Genomic DNA, 19,538 nt, shown 5'->3' with positions numbered 1-19,538 from the left:
ACTATATTAGTAATTTTGGCCTACATCTCAGATTTTGTGGTTAAAGAGGATGGTACTGATTTAAAGCTAAAGAACAGCCTTCTTCTCTTTCAAATTCTGTAGTTCTGAACTGTCAAAGCAATTGATCTGAAGGTTCTTCCAGTTATCTTAGTGGAACGTAGGGAATAATGGTCTAGTGGAAGATTTCTTTCTCAAATCTGTTCTATCCTTGCCTATGGGTTGCATGATATAACCTAACTATTAATATCTAGAATGTACTATCATATTGTTGTTTTTTCCTCTCTGCCCTGGCCCAGCTGTTGAGTAAGATGCAATCTCAATCAACCACTGCTGGGAAAACATCTGAGCTTTACTAAGTGTGATCAGTTTAGTTATGGTTTTCCCTTTTTTATTATACACTAGTAGATTTCAGAATCTGCAAGTACTGAAAACCTACAGTGAATATAGGAAGCCCAAAGTAACTCATTTATTTAGTATAAACCATACATGAACAGAATATATTTGTATACAATTAATGAAATGTAGGAGTCTGCTTCCAGTTCAACTACATGAAGAGTTAAAACATTTTAGCATTATTCATCACTACTTTTCCAAGGACTGAAAATACTTTATTGAGATATTTACAGTAACTTCACACAGCAGCACAGCTGCAAGGCAGCATCTGATTACATACATTCACAGCTAGGAAGTAGATCCAGCAGTTTGCAGCACTATTATTACATTAAAACGAAAATAACTGTTTTTGCAGTTCAAGATAGTACACAACACCAGTTATTATTAAAAGGGCCCTGGATGGATGCTCGTTGGCTCTGCAGCATTCCAAAGGGGTGGCCTAATTTGCAGGCACCCCAAAGCACAGCTGAATTTGCAGTCCAGGACTCTACATCACCATCTGTTCAGCATTCTGAACAGCCAAGCTTATCTTCTTCCAGACCCAAAATACATTTTTTATGGCACAAATGTATTTTTCTATGAGCAATTAAGGCGGCTCCAGGAGATGGATTATTATAAGATGTACTTCAGACACTGAAATGTTAATTGGATATTCTGGACCAGCCAAAAAAAAAAAAAAAAAAAGAGGTAAATTCTCCAAAGTTTAACTGATTTAGGAGGCCTGGTAAAAACAGCCCAACCCACTGACCCCCAGTAAAACAAATCTAATCCTTCTCTGCTAGTTCCACAAGTATGCACTTTATCACAGCTATATATGAGTATGCATGCAGATTATCAAATCATTGGTGTGCACAGTAGTGCATGGAGCAGAAAATCACTTCGCATGCATCACGGAGAATTTTCCATACACATTGTCTGCTATGTCTTAGGAACAGAGGAGGTCTGGGGAAAGAAGTTGAATAATATGAATTGTGGTAAAAGCACATTAAGAGTAGAATTTCTCTTTCCAGATTAACCAGTGAGTGTAATTTCAGTCCTACAAGCATTCAGTCCTACTACCACTGAAAAAACATCACTTTGGAGTGAGATTTTACACCACATCTGCTGTACTAAAGCTCAGTATATACACAGCAAGTTTCTTAGTATTTTTAAGGAACATAGGGTATCGCTTGGATTAGATTATAAACACTGTATTCCTATGAATATGATGCCGCAGCTCCTGCTGTGTATAATATGGTGATTAATGAACATACGCACTGTAGTGGTGGGATGACTCAGGACCAGCACAACAAGTTTTGCACTCTAGTAATTCAACTTGTGCTAGACCTACTTGCAATACAAGCTTGCCATACTGCTTGTGTTACCCCAAATTTTACCCCAATATCTGTTTCACTCCAATGAGACTTTTTTAGTACGTGTTTTGTTAGCTAGCTCTATAATGCTCAGAACTCATTTTTGTTTATTCTTCTTAAGTAGATCAGAATGGTGCTCATTTACTACAGAACTTTCTTACTAAGATGATGAAGACACAATGGCACAGTTTTCTCTAAAGTAACTAATATGCACTTGATTCTATGTACCTAATTTTTTTGTAATGTTTGGTCTATTTCTGCAATCCATTCTTTCAGATCATGAACTAAAGTCTCCCATGCTTGAGCTACATAATTTTGTCCATCAAAAACAAGTTTTGTCTCCAGATAGCAATATATTGTTTTGTACTTCTTGCATACCAGAGAATTTTATTTTACTTTGCAGTGCATATATATGGTTTTATGGATATATTACTCTTTCAGACTAATTTAAAATAATCTTCTGACCGTTAATGCTTTTTCTAAGTTAAGTTTGATATCAGAGTTCCTACTTAAGTTTTCCTTTGTATTTGCAGGTCAGATTTAGATGTACTCTGAAACCATTCAAATATGAATCAAATACAGATCATGGTAGAGCAACAAACTGTCAGGAAGACAAACTGTATAACAACTCAGACTTAATAATCATGTTCATTTCAGCAAGACTCACTCAAAAAGCAATCAATGCAAATAAACTCCTCCTATGTTGTATACTAACAGCTGAGAGCATGGGGGGGAAACAGATGTCTGGATACAGTACCAGGTCAAACAAAAAGATTCTACCCTCTAAGCACAAACACAGTAGTTCCTTTTCCCTTGAGTTCCATTCCATCTCCAGTACAAAATCCCAGCTGTCTACTTTCTTACAATTTTATTCTAAGTAATTTGCCATGATAAAGCTATTTAGCCCCTAGGCAATTTTCCACATTTCTGTACTGTCAGTCAAAAGAACAAACTTCGCCCAAATTGGCTCCAAAGCCCAGATGGAGAATTAAACTTTTTTTTTTTTTCTTCCCTGACACAGAGCCTGTGACACCCTGTTATACCAAGAGCAGGTAGCTCCTTCAGGTCCACTCCAGAAGTGGTCTCTCTGTTAACTGTGCTTGCTCTCAGCTCTCACCTGTCACAGCTGTGACTTCGTTGGTCTCATCAGCTGGTATGACAATGCTCAATTTTCTCTAGCTGTCTTACCTGGGACTTCAGCCTCCCTCTCTGTAGTCAGACAAACTTCACAAATCACAGAAATGGGAAAAAGCACATGGCATCAGCATTGTCATTAATTATTTGGTAAATGCCAACAGCAGGTAACCTACAGCCATGTCCATTTTCTGCCCTTTCGTTCTGCATCATTGAGCTGTCCCAAAAGAACCCTTGGAAACCTTCCTATGACATGGCCCAGCTCACTCCCCAGGGGCCAGGGTTGATCACCTGCTGCCGCCCACTGCTGAGAACCTCCTGGTTCCAAGACTGTTCACTTAAAATATACGGCTGCAAGAGCAACTCTTAAAAGCAGTGGTTCTGGAATAACTTCCTAGCCAATTTGGTAGAAAACTGATAAGGTTTCCAGTGGAAACCTGCTAGCAGTGTGAACAAAATCCATCAAAACTGGTATGCCTCAAAGGAATAGCTATATTTCTTTTTAAAAAAATCTGTATTTTGCAGTAACCTCATACTTCCTCGGAAGATGAGCAAGTGCAGTTTTTCATCCTTCACCTTTCTTTCCCCCACAGGGCCTAACCTTGCAGGTGGTTTCTCTTTGATGCCATAAAGACAATTCCAGACTTTGTAATACCTTGCATGCAGATAATGCACCACCTCTTGTAAGCTTTGATGTTAAACACAGCTCATGGTTTTGGGAACTGACTCTCTGTCCCCATAACTTTTCGGACTCTGTTTTCTGTATAATATACATAAACCTGTTCCTCCCCTCCTCCTTCCTAATGGAATTTCGACTGGGGATGAGCCCAGTCAGAGCTTGGAGGCAATTGCAGAAGCCATCTTCTGATTGGTGCTACTCCAATAGGAGTATGTGACATTGTATAATTGCCATTTTTTTTTTACCATGTTTAAAATCCAGCTTGGAGCAATTGGGTGATAATTGGCTCCCATTCTATGAACACTTTAAAAAAAAAAATTAAAAAAAATCAGAAGTCAAACTTAACATCTCCCCCCAAGTTATATCCACTTCACTACTTTGAATATATTATGGCTTCATTTTCATTCTTAAATCACTCTTTGTCAGCTCTTGGCTATCAGCCGTCACTTCAAGTATTCAGCGATACGAATCAGTTACTTTCATCATTTACACAGTGCTTGTTCTAGAAGCCATTACCGTTATAGTAATGAAATCTACTTTAAAAGTGTTTTTTTTAATTTTAGCTAAAGAACTTCTTTATGACTTCCAACAAGTTTAAGATCACTAAAGTGAAAAGAGTAAGGAAAGTGGTGCAAGAAGAAAGAACAGTTTATAGCTTACCATTCAGAATAAAAAGGAGTCATAAAATTAGCCTGTGAAGTAGAACATTCACTGTCTCATGACACTGCAACTACAGAAATATCAGACCCCCTCAAAAATCCATTTTTAAAAAGAATACCACAAAGTATTTCAATACCTCAAGAGCTTTGTAGCTATGCTGAAACCCTTCCATAAGACGTAACTAACAACAAACCTGTCTAGTTAGGAAAGACTGTCCAACTTGCTTTTTCTTGTCTTGCTTCTGTCTTCTCTGCTACAGAGGTTTTATTGGCCAAAAGAGAATTTGGTACACTAATACTATTTCATTTACAAAAAAAACAACAACAACAACAACAACAAATACATTTAGCTGCATCACTTACACTGAAGGGAAAAAAAACCTACCCTCTAATATTACATTTCTCATACTACATGCCTCATTTGAGAGATGGGGAAGTGGCTGCCCTTTGTACTGTCCTTATTTTGAGTGCTACAAGATAATCAGTGCTATCAATATATTGATGCAATTTCATCAACAGCAAAACAGAATTCAGCAGCCCCTTGAGCAAAAGAGCAAGCTACAAAGCTCTATAGACTTTTCTAAACCTTACTCTTTTATCATCTTAATACAGATGTGTACTTGCTTGTAAAATAAGTTCTCTTTGGGATTAAACAATTTGGAGTCTTTAACCATTCAAAATACAAAATAAAAAATTACCAAAAGGTCTCATTTCAGAATGTATTGAGAGGCAGGCCAACAAACTCTTGAAACACAGACTGGGGGCACTTGCAAAAGAAGCTCTCAAGTATTTTTCCCTCATACCAAGATAAAGTTTTCAGTGTGAATACCAACAAGCTCAGTTATATGATCTAAATGTCACCTTATCAAAACCCATGAGCAAATTCATATGCATTTTCCAAAATCCTATGTTTTGAATGATTAAGCCTCTGCTGCTAAAAATTCTACCAGAGCAGCTGAAGGAAAGGGAAGGGAGAGCGAGGAAGAGTAGAGAAAAGCTCCCCAATTTGTATCTTTCTCTCAAAGCACAACCAGGTCAAGGTTTTCAATGCAACTGATAGATCCTTTTTTAAAATCAGTTAATTAACAATATATTTGTTCTCCCAGGTTTCCACAACCCCTATGATAACTCCCTTCACTAAAAACTTTGAGCCAGAAAGAGAATACCTTTCAATTCTACTAAATTGTTTGATTTCAAATTCTTCCTTTCTGCACCAGGTTAAAAAAAAGCAATGCTTTGCAGTTTCCTAGGAAGGAGCAGGTCTCTGGAACATCCGATTTCTGAAGACATTCACTAAATCTTTGCTCTAAAATTCTGCCAGACGCTGTTCCAATAAACACACTCATTACCAACATCAAGTTGGGCAGAAAATCTGGGATTCACGGTTTGCTGAATTTCAGACATGTCCAAATAGCTGCCGGCTTCTTCAGATTAACCTGCCAAGTCTTCATATACTAAGATTAACTTTTTAGAAACAAACAAAAATCAATACAAAACAAAACAAAAGAAACCCAAACATTTCCACAAATGCCTTTGTTCGTTTTTATCCATTTGAATCAATGGATTTCAGGGAAACCGAGGAGCAATTCCACTGAGCTAAGGTTTGACTCTTGGTGAGAGGTGTTTTCAGAATGGCAATTTTTCATTTCACTTCTGCATTTTAATTTTTCTACATGCATAGATGTTGCACTGTGAACAGGAGCTATTACGCATACAAAATTGAAGGAATCCTATGAAACACAAATCTGAGGTTTGGCATTTTCACTGAGCTGCCAGATGCATTCTGCAGAATTGTTCTGGGACCTGTAAAAATGATTCTGCATATCTCCTGAGGAAACTGATAACACTGCACAGTATCTAAGGGAATGAAAACTTTCTAAATGGAAAAACAGATCAAAGATCAAAGAAACAGTAAAGGCAATGGAGAACAAAAAATGATTAAAAATCACAATAGCAGATTGAGAGCTGCCTGAAACCGTGAGAAAAAATAGAAGCATTAATCTTCTGTATATCAAATAAGTACAAAAATGATGATGCTAAATGTAACACGAATTATACTCATTGACTGATATTAGTAAAGAAACATTCACATCCGAAGTACTCAAAATTTCCATTTGTTTGTACTAGAGATCATGTCTTGTCCACAAATGCTCTACGTATCCTGAAAGGCACATAAGATTTGTAAATTATATTTCTGAACTCTATTCAAGAGCTCAGCAAAGCTGAGATGACAGACAGTTGGATTTAAAATGCTCAAGTATCGTACTGATTCTTGACTCTGTTTAATCATGAGCAATTTTGAGCAAAGAATTATTTCAGAATTATTTCACTGTAACATTTTAATTAGTTTACTTCTAAAGCTTTCTGGCAGATGAGGATTTTAGAGAGAGATGTGAAGGACAGTACAGTACCTGGCAAATAGACACTGTACCTAATGATCATGGAATCTAACATACAGGAGTTTGCCATAAGACACAGGTTCCTGAATCACACTGCAAAATTCAGAAGCAGTGAAAAGAGACACAGTGTTATTTTTTAATATGTCTCTTAAAAACTGCCTTTAATGTCTAAAAATTAACAGCTATTTATTCACAATTGAGGTATGTAACTTCTAAAAAGTTATCATATGACCATAATGCCTCAGCACAGAATTGTAATTTTGTGCCTACTCACCATGAAATACCTCCACTGCAGCTCCTTGTCAGCTTGAGGCCTCTTTGTTTAGAGACTGAATCCAGTGTGCTGGCTCTGTTTTACTTATGCAGAGCAGGTTCTGAAAGGCAAACAGAAACACGAACAGAGGATATGTTGGAAGCAAAAAGGAAACAATAGAGGTTCCAGTCCACAGGCAAACCAAATGCACACTTGGATTCCCTTTTTGCAAAAATACAAGCTAATAGAAATAGAAACTGAAAATATTCCCACTATTTCTCTTTAGTGAAAATTTGAGCTAGATAATTTGATAGATTCCTTTACCTATGTCTTCTACTGATATTTTGTTTGTTTCTGTTTTGTATTTTTTTTTCCTCCCTCACCCTGCAGACTCCCCAGGATATATCAGCAATCCAGAACAAAAAAGGGCTTTAGGTACTTATCTTTGAAACCTCAAGGATAAGCAGACCTGAAATTGTACAACTGGCTTCTAAAGCGCTGACCATATGGTGACACAAAGCTTTACACACGGGTGTGAAAACTAACTCTGCTCACCTCTATCAACAAATACGGAGATTTTGAGTACTCAAAAATCACAAAATGGTTGAGGTCGGAGACACCTCTGAATCGATCTGCCCAGCAGGCTCAGAGCAGTGTTCCTGGGACCACATCCAGACTGCTTTTGGAGATCCTCAAGGAGGAGACTCCACAACATCTCCAGGCAACCTTTGCCAGTGCTCTGACATTTCTGCACAGCACAGAAGTGCTTCCTGATGTTCAGATTAAATCTGTATTCTGCTTTGTGCCTGCTTCCTCTTGTCCTGGCACTGTGCACCACTCAAATGAGCCTGCCTCTGACCTCTGCACACACTCTCTTCAAGCCTTATAGACATTCCACACTTAGACCGCAGCTCTCTCTGCTTTGCCTTGTAGAAGGGGTATTCTGGGACTTTCATCATCTTGGTGGCCCTGTTTTGTATGTTCAAATGTCTGTTATACTGAGGAGTCAGAATTGGACACAGCACTTCAGGTGCAGACTCCCCAGCACTGAGCATAGGGGAAGAATCACCTTCAATAACATGCCGGCAGCATTTTGCTTAATGCAGCCCAAGAGGCCATAGCCTTCTTATTGGCAAGGACACAATGCTAGCTCATGTTCCACTTAGTGTCCACCAGATCCCAGGCTCTTTCCCACAGAGCTGCTTTCCAGATCACAGAATACAGAATTGTAGGGGTTGGAAGGGACCTCCAGAGATCATCGAGTCCAACCCCCCTGCCAAAGCAGGTTCCCTACAGCAGGTCGCACAAGTCAGCATCCAGGCAGGTCTTGAACATCTCCAGAGAAGGAGACTCCACCACCTCCCTGGGCAGCCTGTTCCAGTGCTCCGTCACCTCACTGTAAAGAAGTTCTTGCGCACATTTGTGCAGAACTTCCTATGCTGCAGTTTCTGGCTGTTCTCCCTTGTCCTGTCTGCTGAAAAGAGCCTGGCATCGCCACTCTGCCCCTCACACCTTCTTTATAGACCTGGATCAGGTCCCCTCTCAGTCTTCTTTTCTCAAGGCTGAACAGACCCAGTTCACTCAGCCTTTCTTCATAGCAGAGATGCTCCAGGCCCTTCACCATCTTTGTGGCCCTCCGCTGGACTCTTTCCAAGAGATCCCTGTCTTTTTTGTACTGGGAGTCCAGAACTGGACACAGTGCTCCAGATGAGGCCTCACCAGGGCAGAGTAGAGGGGCAGGATCACCTCCCTCGACCTGCTGGCCACGCTCTTTTTAATGCTCCCCAGGATGCCATTGGCCCTCTTGGCCACAAGGGCACACTGCTGGCTGATGGCCGACCTGTCGTCCACCAGGACACCCAGGTCCCTCTCCACAGAGCTCCCCTCCAGCAGCTCATCCCCCAACCTGTACCACTGCATGCAATTATTCCTCCCCAGCTGCAAGACTCTACACTTGCTTTTGTTAAACCTCATCCATTTTTTTTCTGCCCAGCTCTCCAGCCTGTCTCGCTGAATGGCAGCACGGCCTTCAGGCGTGTCAGCCAATCCTCCTAACTTCGTATCATCAGCAAACTTGCTGAGGGTGGCCACTATCGCCCTCATCAAGGTCATTGATGAAGATGTTGAACAAGACCGGACCCAGCACTGACTCCTGAGGAACACTGCTGGTTACAGGCCTCACACCTGACTCTGCACCCCAACAACCCTCTGCACTCTGCCAGACAGCCAGTTTTCAACCCACCTCACTGTCCACTCATCTATCCCACACTTCCTCAGCTTTGTTATAAGGATGTCATGGGGGACAGTATCAAATGGCTTGCTGAAATCAAGGTAGACTACATCCACTGCTCTCCCCCCATCCATCCCATCCAGATGAGTGCCACCAGCATATGCTGGTGTCTGGGGTTGTTTCTCCCCAGATGCTGGACTCTGCACTTCTTAATGAACTGCCAGAGACTATATAATGAAGTTACTACTGTAGGGAACCTGTTTTAGAAGTGGGGTTGGACTAGGTGATCTCCAGAGGTTCTTTCCAGCCTCTACAGTTTGATTGTGTCAGCCACCTCACAGCCTGTTGAGTACACTCCGGATGGCTGCATGGCCCTCTGGTGAGACTGTCACTGTCCCCAGTTTTGTGTCAGCTGGCAATCTTCTGAGGGTTCACTCTGCCCCACTATCCTGATCCTTACTGAAGATATTAGAACAGGACCCAGCATCGACTCCTAAGAAGCTCCTATTGTTAATGGCCTCCAACAAGACTTGCATCACTGAAATCCTCTTAAAATACCCTTTTCTTTTTAAACATTTCTCTTCTATACTTTCATAGAGAATATGATTTTTTCCTTAATAAAAGTTTTAAACCTAATTCCCATTTCTCAGGTCCTTGGGCCTGGTGGTGCACTTAGCAAAATGAGATGATTTAGCTGTTATTTATTAGCTAAACATGAGCTTGACAACTGGGAACGTAACTGCTCTGTTACTTGCTGCTATTGCTACAAGGAACAGTTATTATTCTGCAGAAACTGAGATTTTTTAAATCATAATTGATTCCAGACTGTCATTTACTCCATTTTCAGAAGACTGACATATGCTACCACAGAAATATTTACAAAGAAGAGTAGTGGGGAAATCAGATTCCCTCAGAACATCTCTTAGCAAGAAAGATCATGACAGTGCAAGATCCAACAGTTCATAGTCCTTTCTAGTTGGTTCCTTGTGTGAACTCACTCTCTTCAAAAACTGCCAACCAAAATAAGACAACATACAATTTGACCCAGAGGTTCCAAGACTCTTCAAGTAATTACCAACGTCTGTTGCATAAAATCAAGCATAATAATTATAATTAAAAATATCCTCTCTATTTATTGCATCTTCAGTAGTAATCAGCAGTATTTGCTCACACAGTCATTAAGTAGAATTAAACTGCCTGCTGCACTTCCAGCCCCAGTTTGCTTTAAAAAATTTTAGCTTATACAATAACACAGGCAATCTTCAGCACAAAGATCTTCAGGTAAGAGTAATTTTAAAACTCTTGTGTTATATGCAGTAGATTAGATAAACATGCAGAAATGATGCCTGATATAAATCATCATGAGAAAACATCGTGGGTACCTATGGGAAGATAGTGCATGCACAAAACACTAAAGAATTTGTTGATATTTAGGTCACAGAAGGTGGAAAGAATGCTGCATCTGTATTTAGACTCATTCCCATCCACACAGACTGCAAAGGATATTGGAAAAACAAGATGGCTTTGCACAGAGTAGAAACGTGGGTGAAAATTTCAGCTGTGACGACTGGCTGTGCTACCAACATTTTCTGCACCTTCTGCCCGTGTCCCATAAGCTGCCCCATCTACTCACTGTGCCCCTTCTGGGTGGCTGCGGGCTCCCTGTGTAGTTAGCTGTACAGCCACAGCCTTCTCACAAAGCTAGGAGAGCATTTGCCTCAGCTGGGGACTTCTCCTTGTGTGGCACATTCTGACTGCTGGGAACTCAGTAGGCAGTCAGCCACTGCATTTCACTATGACTATTTTGCATCATTAAGATACGAACAAGTTGGCAACTGACTTGAGCAAACAAAACCAAGTAGTTTACAGGTTAGCAAAAGCATGGGAGGTGTTACAATCACCAGAGAGTAAACAGATGAACTTATCCAGAACTCAAATTAATAGTCTGGAGTGACATCCTGACCTGAAATTCAGATTCCAGTCTTGGAACAATTCCTGTTAAACAAAACCACTTCAATAAATATTATAAAATCTACGTGACAGTAATTATTCTGGCCTCTAGATGATGTCCTTTTGTTCTTTCAGATGCTTCTGTAAAGCCTCAAGAACTTTGCATGCACGCTTTCAGTGCTCAGTTACTACAGAGCTGAATTAGAGCAGCGATAGCAGAGGCAAAATCCACAAGGCTCACAGATGATGCTTTTTCTTAATAGCTATTACTTGTTTGTAAACTAACACTGAAAGTGAATGGATTGAAAAACATCCTACAGGCAATTAAAAATACAACGCAATGTCTGATAGACCTTGGGGCACCAGTTGCCACCTGAACACAGTGTACATATGTTGGCACTGTGCTCTGGTTATGAAGGCAAACAAGTACAGGAACATAGAGCCCCAGCGACGCCAGACCAAACATGACTCTACCATTACACAATACTCATTAAGGATGTAAATGAGGATATAGCAAATGATTCAAAAGCAACAAGTTACTACATGTTATCATCCATTCGTCTCAATACATAACTGACTGCTCATCATTAGCCTCCTCCCATTATGCAACTGCATGGATTTATTTAAACCACACTTGTGACTGAGATAACTAAAAGCACACAGGTGATGAGCACGTGACCTTTACTGAGCATATTCCTGTACACAGCCACTGGGAGATAGCAGTTTGTTGTGCCATGGGAGCTCATTCCTTTTGATTGTCCGCACACTGTGTAGCACATCGACCTCACTGGAACAAATAGGGATAATAACAGAGATTGCTGTGTACATTTTGGACAAGTCACCAAGAAGCTTACCAGTCAGGAAGAGATTTTTGATACCAGACTACTTCCATTCTGATGTAACTCAACAACAGCTCAATGGGAGCTGCATTAGGACTAAGTTCAGTATCTGAGAAAGCTTATGCTGAGTTTGTTTGGGAAAATACGGCAGAGAAGTAGGCATATTTTTCTCACATATTTTTCCCTCACTATTCAAAACTAAAACAGGTTTCAATAAGACCCACTTGTGTTTTCAACATGAATTACATTGTGCACTTCACAGGCTTTTGCTGTGACACTTCCACACAGCTTGCCAAATGATTTTAAAAGTCTGGGTTTGTGAAGTCAAGTTCAACTAATTAAAATGAACATAGAATTCTGAAGTCATGAAAAACACAGGTCATCCATAAAACATAAAGCTTAGTAGGTCAGACCAGAAGTCAGCCAGTCCATTTTGCCAGCTGCTGAACAAGGATGAAGAAGCCAAATACCAAAGGCAGCTTGCAGCAGTAACAAAAAAGGTCAATTCACCTCTCCCATTCATTGCACAGAGGTATCTAGTTCATCCTATGTTGCTAAATAAAGACTAAAATTGTCCCCCATTTGGGCACTTCTGATACACCAACTATTTTTCTGTGACATCCTGCATCTACTAACCAAGAGTTTGGTGCAGTGAACAGAACAGTGGGATGGCATGCAGGAGCCTGAGGATCTATTCTTTGCTCCATTCCTTCAGCCAGCACTGCCTTTGTCCAAGCCCAATCATCACACAGTAAGACTGCAAAGTTTGGAGGACAGAAACTTTCATGCTGACAAGCTGAACGCAACCAATAAGAACTAGAAACAGAATGGGCTACATTATTATCCAGGCCTTCAGCTCAGATTCTGAAAGGGAACAGGAAACCAGGACACTTTGTCTGTAACAGCTGCTCTCCAACTCTGCCTGACTCAGTGCAGCCTGGGTGGGTGTGCATGTAAGGACATCTGTTCATCATATGGAGGAACTGTAATTTTACGTAGTCTTGCTATGAAGTGTGCTACTAGATGCCTACTGCATCTGACTTCCAGTGTTTTATCAGCTATACAATCTGATTGCCTTTCTCCTAATGTGAGCTTCTCTTTCCTGTGAAAAGCTTCACACTGCTATTTATATTCTGGCAATTTCCACATCTAATAAAGGACAGCTCTCGTTCTGGGAGATATTGTACAGATACAGCAAAGACCAACAGGAGCTTCTGATCAAGAAATACAAAACAGGCAGCACATACATAGGAAGAAAAAAAAGATATCAGAATTATTACTGCCTTCAATGAGGGCTGATCCAAAAATAATACCTCCTATTTCATGATATTGATGCACAATGTCAAATGCAGATGATGGTGATAAAGCAGCAGAGGTTGAACCTACCCACCAACTTACCATTATGTTTTATCACCACGAGACAGATGGCAGCAGAGAGGCAATCCGATAAAACAGCATCCGACATAGAACTGCAAATGAAAAGAGGGCCGGAATTGAATTCCTCCATGAGAAAAAACAGCACCCATTGGCATTTAATGACATTTGCTGAATGTTTGTAGAGACCAAAGAGTGGGTGTGAGCACAGTGAGACAGTGAGTGTTATCTTTCAGTGATGATGCTTTCGTAGCAGCTGTGAAACAGTGGGTCACTTCTACTAGTGCAGCTTTTTTGGGGTTTTTTTGGTGTGTTTTTTGTTTTGTTTTACGAGTACATGATGCAGGGTCTTGTTCACTTCTGGCAAAAATGCATAGCTGATACCAGTGACAGTGTTAAGAAACAGTGTTTTGTAGCTGAGATTTTTTTCTACCAAATAGTGTTAACTGTGCTCTTAGTATCTTCTGTTGCTTTGATGGAAATAACTAGAAGGCATTACTTTCAGAGCAAGATAGTTTTACTGAAAATTTGGCAAGAGGCAGGAGCAACTCACCAACACAGCCTACACCTGACCTGAATGACCGTAATGAGTGTCAGTAACATAACAAGATTAAACTTACAGTATTTGAATGAACTGGAATATAGCTGTCCACTGAAAATCTGTAAAAAGCCACCAAGAGGAATACACAACAATTTAAGAAAAAGTTAATTTCTTAAAGCTATCTGGATGAGATTTCACAGCAATCACAAAATAACTGATATTATCTGCATAAAAAAAGTACACGTGTATAGCAGAAATGCTGTGCTGTTATCTCAGATGTTCAGCTTTACTTAACAGCCTGTAAGACAACTATTTGTTCTTTGTTTCTGGTAGATTATGAGGGGATTCATCAGGGAGGATTACTGTTTATGGAAAGGGTCATAGGTTAGTACAGGAGAGAAATAAAAGAAAAATATACATATCACTTTTAAGAATAAAGTTTCTTGGGGACAAGCTGATGTTAATGTATGTTAGCAGTGTCCATAAGGACAGGAATCGACCTTTTACACAGTGCCACAACATGTCACGCTTCTTCAGTGTGAGAAATTCATCAGAAGTGGATCATTTAAAAAAAACATTCAAGGAAGCCCAGGCAGATCAAAGCCTGCATGGAGAGCTGGCAGAAAATGACACAGGAAAAAAAATCTTGCAAGGAACCAGAAAATAAACAAGAACTCTGCTGGAGCAGCAGGAGGGTTCCCTCCTCAGCTGTACTTCTCCTTTGCACTGAGATTACACCAAGGTGAAAAATAAATTTCATCAGGGACTTGGGGTCCAAGGTTGACCTTGCTGTTGGCCTGTTCTATTGAAAATTTTCACCTTGCAGTGCAACCCAAGTGTGGGGTGGATATAGCAAGATGTACATCCTGAAACCAGAATTACGGGGATGCTGCATGGGACTCTTTGACAATGAAGTCACCTTAGTGTTGTTTCATTTCTCCCTTCACAGTGATCAATGTCATTCACTCTTTCAAAGTGGTAACAACACTGTGTTACTTTTGCAATACTGCAATATTGTAGATACAGCGATGAAAAATGGCTTAAATATTTTACCAATTAAAATCTAGAAACATCAATGTACACTTGCTAAAAAAGTAGTTAAAACTGAAGCTGCTTTATTGGAAACAAATGATGATTTACTTGCTGTTTTCTAACAGGCATTACAAAGTAATTATCAACTATTTCCAACTTCTGAAAGCAAAACAGCACACAGCCGCCTTTCACTGTAAGAGACATTCCATAATAATGGCAAACAGGACGTTTCTCCAGTGCCCCCACCATTGCAAGTAAAGATTTCCTTCAGACAAGCATGCCACCTGCACTTAGTGAGCTGAGGATTTTTTTTTTTCTGCTATATCACCAGTTGCTAAAAATGTAATTCTGTTCTGTTGCTTTGCAATGGCAGAAAAGCCACACAATGCAGACACAGGAAAGCCAGATGACACAGGAGAATTGATACCCCCAAACATGGCATTTAGCCAGGCAGCTTCAAGTACTGAAGCCAATCTGACGGCTGGAAGTATGCATCCTGGATTAAGCCACTGGTTCTGGCAGATCTAGATCTTTGGTTTTAGCTGCCAGAAGCCCCAAATATTTCAGTAGGAGATAAATTCTTCTTCCTCCAAAAAAGCTAGTGAACTGTCCTTCTTTAGGTTGAAAGCCTCACTCCTGACTTCAGCCTAAGTTCACTGGGGCTTGATTTGTATAATCTTTCATAACTGTACATTATTGATCAAAGAAATCTTAAATCTTTCTAAAATCATACCGCACAGCTGTTTGGAAATGAAAAGTTTGATGTGGAGCTTTTCATGTTGAAAATTCACTTGTATTTTGGCAACAAAAAATATTGTCCGTCCAGAGTCCGGTCACAGGAAAAGGAATAACTGGAAAACCTTTTTTTTTTTTTTTAGGATTCATCAGCTTTCATTCAGTAGTAACAATGGATCAGAATTCAGGGACCTGTAACTTGTGGAATAAGGGTTTCCAGTGAGTTGTCTGTCACAGCGGCAGTCTGCATCTTGTCCTTCAAGAAAATTAGCGTGCCATACTGTAGTTCTTCTTGTGCACAGTGACAGCGGAAAGTCACCACAGGCAATTCACTTCCCTTTTAAAGAAAACAAAAAAATATCTGACACCAGGCATTCTAAGTCCTGCTAAAATTAAGGGAATATCCAGACTGGAAGGTGGGATAGGTTGGCTAATACAGATAAATTTACAACCTATTGTACTAAAGACAATTTTCAGACAGACAGAAACTCCACCATATAGTCAATCCTCACATATCAGATCACTTATAAAATCCAGAAGAGCATGAAAAGGGAGAAAAGTGAGCAATTCTTAACATCTGAGACAGTTCAAGGGCTATGGAATAATCAAACAGAGTAGTATTAAAATAAAAGGAGGTGGTTTCTCAACCAACATGTGGTTCAACTATAGAACTCTGCTACATGACATCTTGTAGATGTCAGCATGCTTCCAGATTTAGAATTACAGAAATCACTAAAGATTACTAAGCATCAAATTATACAAGAATCTGGGAAAGTGTGCTAATGAAGAATTACTGTATTCTTATTATATTCATTTGTATGGACCTACTGCCTATACAGGACCTAATACATTATTCCAACAGTTGACCTGGCTTCATGTGTGTTCTTGGTAGTTAAGAATCATGTCTCATTATGTCTGTAAGGCATAAGGTATGCTCTGTGAGATTGTAATACGGGATTCTTGACTCATTTAAGGGTTCCACACAGAGCTATCCTTACCAAGATATTTCCTCTGTATTTTATGCAGAACTATGCTTCACCCAATAAACCAGATATGACCCCATTACATAAAATCTCTATAGCAATCTCTACTGTTGCATAATATTTGCACACAAAAACAAAAAGCTTGCAAACACATATAAGACCCTCTAACTCATGTTTTACTATTTCACTCCCTTTTTCTTTAGTCACTGGCCAAATTCATCTCTGACTGATGTCACCACAGTTAAACTGAAGATCAATTTTGCTCAGAGGTTCATATAAATCCTTACAGGCTGAGGAAATAGCACCAGGCAGCTCATAATAGTTGAAAGAACCATTTTCACAGCCATTACAAGAAATTACACATTTCTTGAGATGGCACTGCTCATTTTTGTTTCAAATCCATATTTTAGTCAATATTAAAACCAAAGTGGAAGGACTGTGAAAATGAGCATTATGTTTGTATTGAATAGTAGATAGTAACTGCTACTAAGCATTTTATTCTGTTTTAATGAAAACATAAATTCAACAATTTTTAGGCCAGCATGCTCAAATTCAAGCAACACAGAAGAGGTGCTCAAGCCAGTTCTGGGTCACTAAATACAATAACTCATTATCAGGAATGCAGTGTACTCATGACTCTTCGTGAAAAAAAAATGGTCACTAGAAATATGCAGTAGGTCCTAGTGTTAGCCAACAGCATTTTTATTACCCTATATTCTGTATGAATATTTTGTATCAAATACCAAGACTGCCACCAATATTTCTCCATCAATTCATTTTTAACTGTCCATGTCATCCTTTGGTTTCTTTGGTTCTCCTACTTTCCCTTACATTATAAATGCCTAAGACAAACAAAGCTGCCAAAAGAACTTCAAATTACTTGTCAACTAAAGCCACTTTTCAGGTATTTACAGATATAATCTAGAGCAGCACTGCAGCCATTTTTTCCTAAAATTCTGATTCAACTAAAGAACAAGCTTTCTTAATTAGCTTTCTTTTCTTCTTACACCTTGTATCTTTTTTTCCTCCCTGATAATTTTTTTTCTTTTCAAAGCCAAGTAAGGCTTTTGTAACAAGCAGAGAGGAGTTTCCTTTGACAGAACATTGCCTGAAGCAAATTAGTTGACCTAGCCAAAATTTAACTGAAATGTACACTAGCTAGTGCTACAGAATAATCAGTGTGTTCTTAATTTTCTCATCCTGGAAGCAGGAAGGAAGTCTGAGCCTCAACTTTTCAAAAGCAGTAAATATAACTGGAAGTGGTAAAAGACGGGATTTCTTGCTGTCCACCTCTCAGAAAGTCATTACTAAAAGTTCAAATCACATACCTAATGGACCAGATCGTCATGGATCTCTGAAGATGTACACACATTCCAAGTTTCACAGGAAAGGCAGGATATGAGCCAGACTGGCTATTATTGGCATAAACTTTTCCTCATAGTCAAGGACAGGCTCAGTTAACAAAAGTGCTCCATTCAATTCCACAGATTCACTCAGTATGTCTGTACTGACCGTTAATTTGTGGGCCACAAAGCAAACTAAAGCACAAATTGCTACACAACTCATGCCCAGATACCTATGCTTTTAAGATGCTGCTGCTTAAATGCAGTACGTATGCTGTAATTTAAGACCAAACCTGAATGATCTTCATATTACATCAAACCTTGCTGCGTGAAAGTTTGAACTCTACAAGGAAGAATTGGCACAGCCTTGTTTGCTGCTAATGCCTGTGATGTTGCCATTAATTTTACCTGGCATGCAAAATGAGCATAGTGTATGTATAGAGCATCACAGTGCATTTAGGTGTATTGGGTGCATCCTTGAAAAATGAAGGGACAGGCATCAGTCTCCTCCCTTACAGCATTCCAGGACATTTGTGTCCAGGGCACTACGTGGAGTGCATGTAAGCAATCTGGATGCAGGCCAGGTAAAGACTCATGCACAGAGTAAGACTTCAGCATAAAATACATGAATTAGATCCTACTGAAAAGCATACTTAAATCTTGCTGGCAGGAAGACCAACAGAGTATCGACTGTGGTGAATTTGCCAACAGCTAAGATTTAGGTCTACTTTGGAAGAGCAGCAATTGGTAAAACAAGAATGAGATCAGAGTTCATAAAAGCATCAAATTAACTAGTAGTGGAAACTGACTTGTGTTTAGATTTATTAGTGTTACACACTAGGAACCTATACACATGGCAGTGAAAGAAATACCTAAGAGCTACCTACCAAAAAGGAAAAGAACTGGGAAATTAAGAAATATATCAACTTTAAAAACAGAAAAAAGCAGGCATTTTGATGAACAAAGAAAACTAAAAGACACCTCTCTGTTAAAAAGGAAATTTAAGTTTTTCACTTTTTCAACTTGAAACAAAAGCTGTTTGAAGTTGGGCTCTGTGAAAACTTCACATGGAAATTAGAAGTTGTCAGTGGTTCTAGGGACATCTCACCCCAGAATTTCATGAATAATGTCACTAGAAGCTCATCCACAACAGAAGTCTCAGAAGAACCAAAAACCATGGACATGTCTCCTGAAGTGAGGATCCTTCAAATCAGTACAGTAGGAGTGCTAAATCTTTTCCTGTTTAATGTGTTTTCTTTACATCTTGCTCTAATTTCAATGGTTACTATTACCAGGAGCAAAAAGTACAAATCCATAGATTACAATATAACCACAACCACTTATGAAATTAGTTAAATGCTACTCTTAAATGACAGCTATATATCTTGCTCACAGTTCTCACGATCTTTTTGAGCAAGCTCACACTCAAGGCACAGAGCTCTCTGTAAGCTTTGCTTTTGTAAAAAATTGTCTAATAATAGGCAAACAAGCTCAAGAACAGAGTTCTCTGGTCTACAAAACTTCTGTGCACTTCGCATAATCTATACGAAATGATACACGAGTGTTGAAAAAGCTCATGGCTGCTTTACTATAGCTGTGACCACAAATAGCATTCTCCTGATGTCTAGGCATACAGCTCAAT

General features: G+C 39.5%; 1 protein-coding gene and 1 long non-coding RNA gene across 2 annotated transcripts in view; both read right to left on the bottom strand.

Annotated features, from left to right (window-relative positions):
- PXYLP1 (2-phosphoxylose phosphatase 1) overlaps positions 1–8,095 on the bottom strand; it is an 858,650-nt gene extending 850,555 nt beyond the window's left edge. The window contains exon 1 of the mRNA XM_052687073.1: positions 8,092–8,095. The gene's annotated coding sequence lies outside the window, so the exon portion shown is untranslated. The remainder of the gene's footprint in view (positions 1–8,091) is intronic.
- A 6,806-nt stretch (positions 8,096–14,901) lies between these two features.
- Positions 14,902–19,538, bottom strand: part of LOC128082155 (uncharacterized) — a 28,710-nt gene continuing 24,073 nt past the window's right edge. Inside the window, exon 2 of the long non-coding RNA XR_008207565.1 lies at positions 14,902–15,907. This is a non-coding gene — a long non-coding RNA (uncharacterized LOC128082155). The remainder of the gene's footprint in view (positions 15,908–19,538) is intronic.

Source organism: Tympanuchus pallidicinctus, unplaced genomic scaffold (assembly GCF_026119805.1).
Source record: "Tympanuchus pallidicinctus isolate F22 unplaced genomic scaffold, pur_lepc_1.0 scaffold22, whole genome shotgun sequence".
NCBI classification, from domain to species: Eukaryota; Metazoa; Chordata; class Aves; order Galliformes; family Phasianidae; genus Tympanuchus; species Tympanuchus pallidicinctus.
This window is presented reverse-complemented; position numbering and strand designations above follow the sequence as displayed.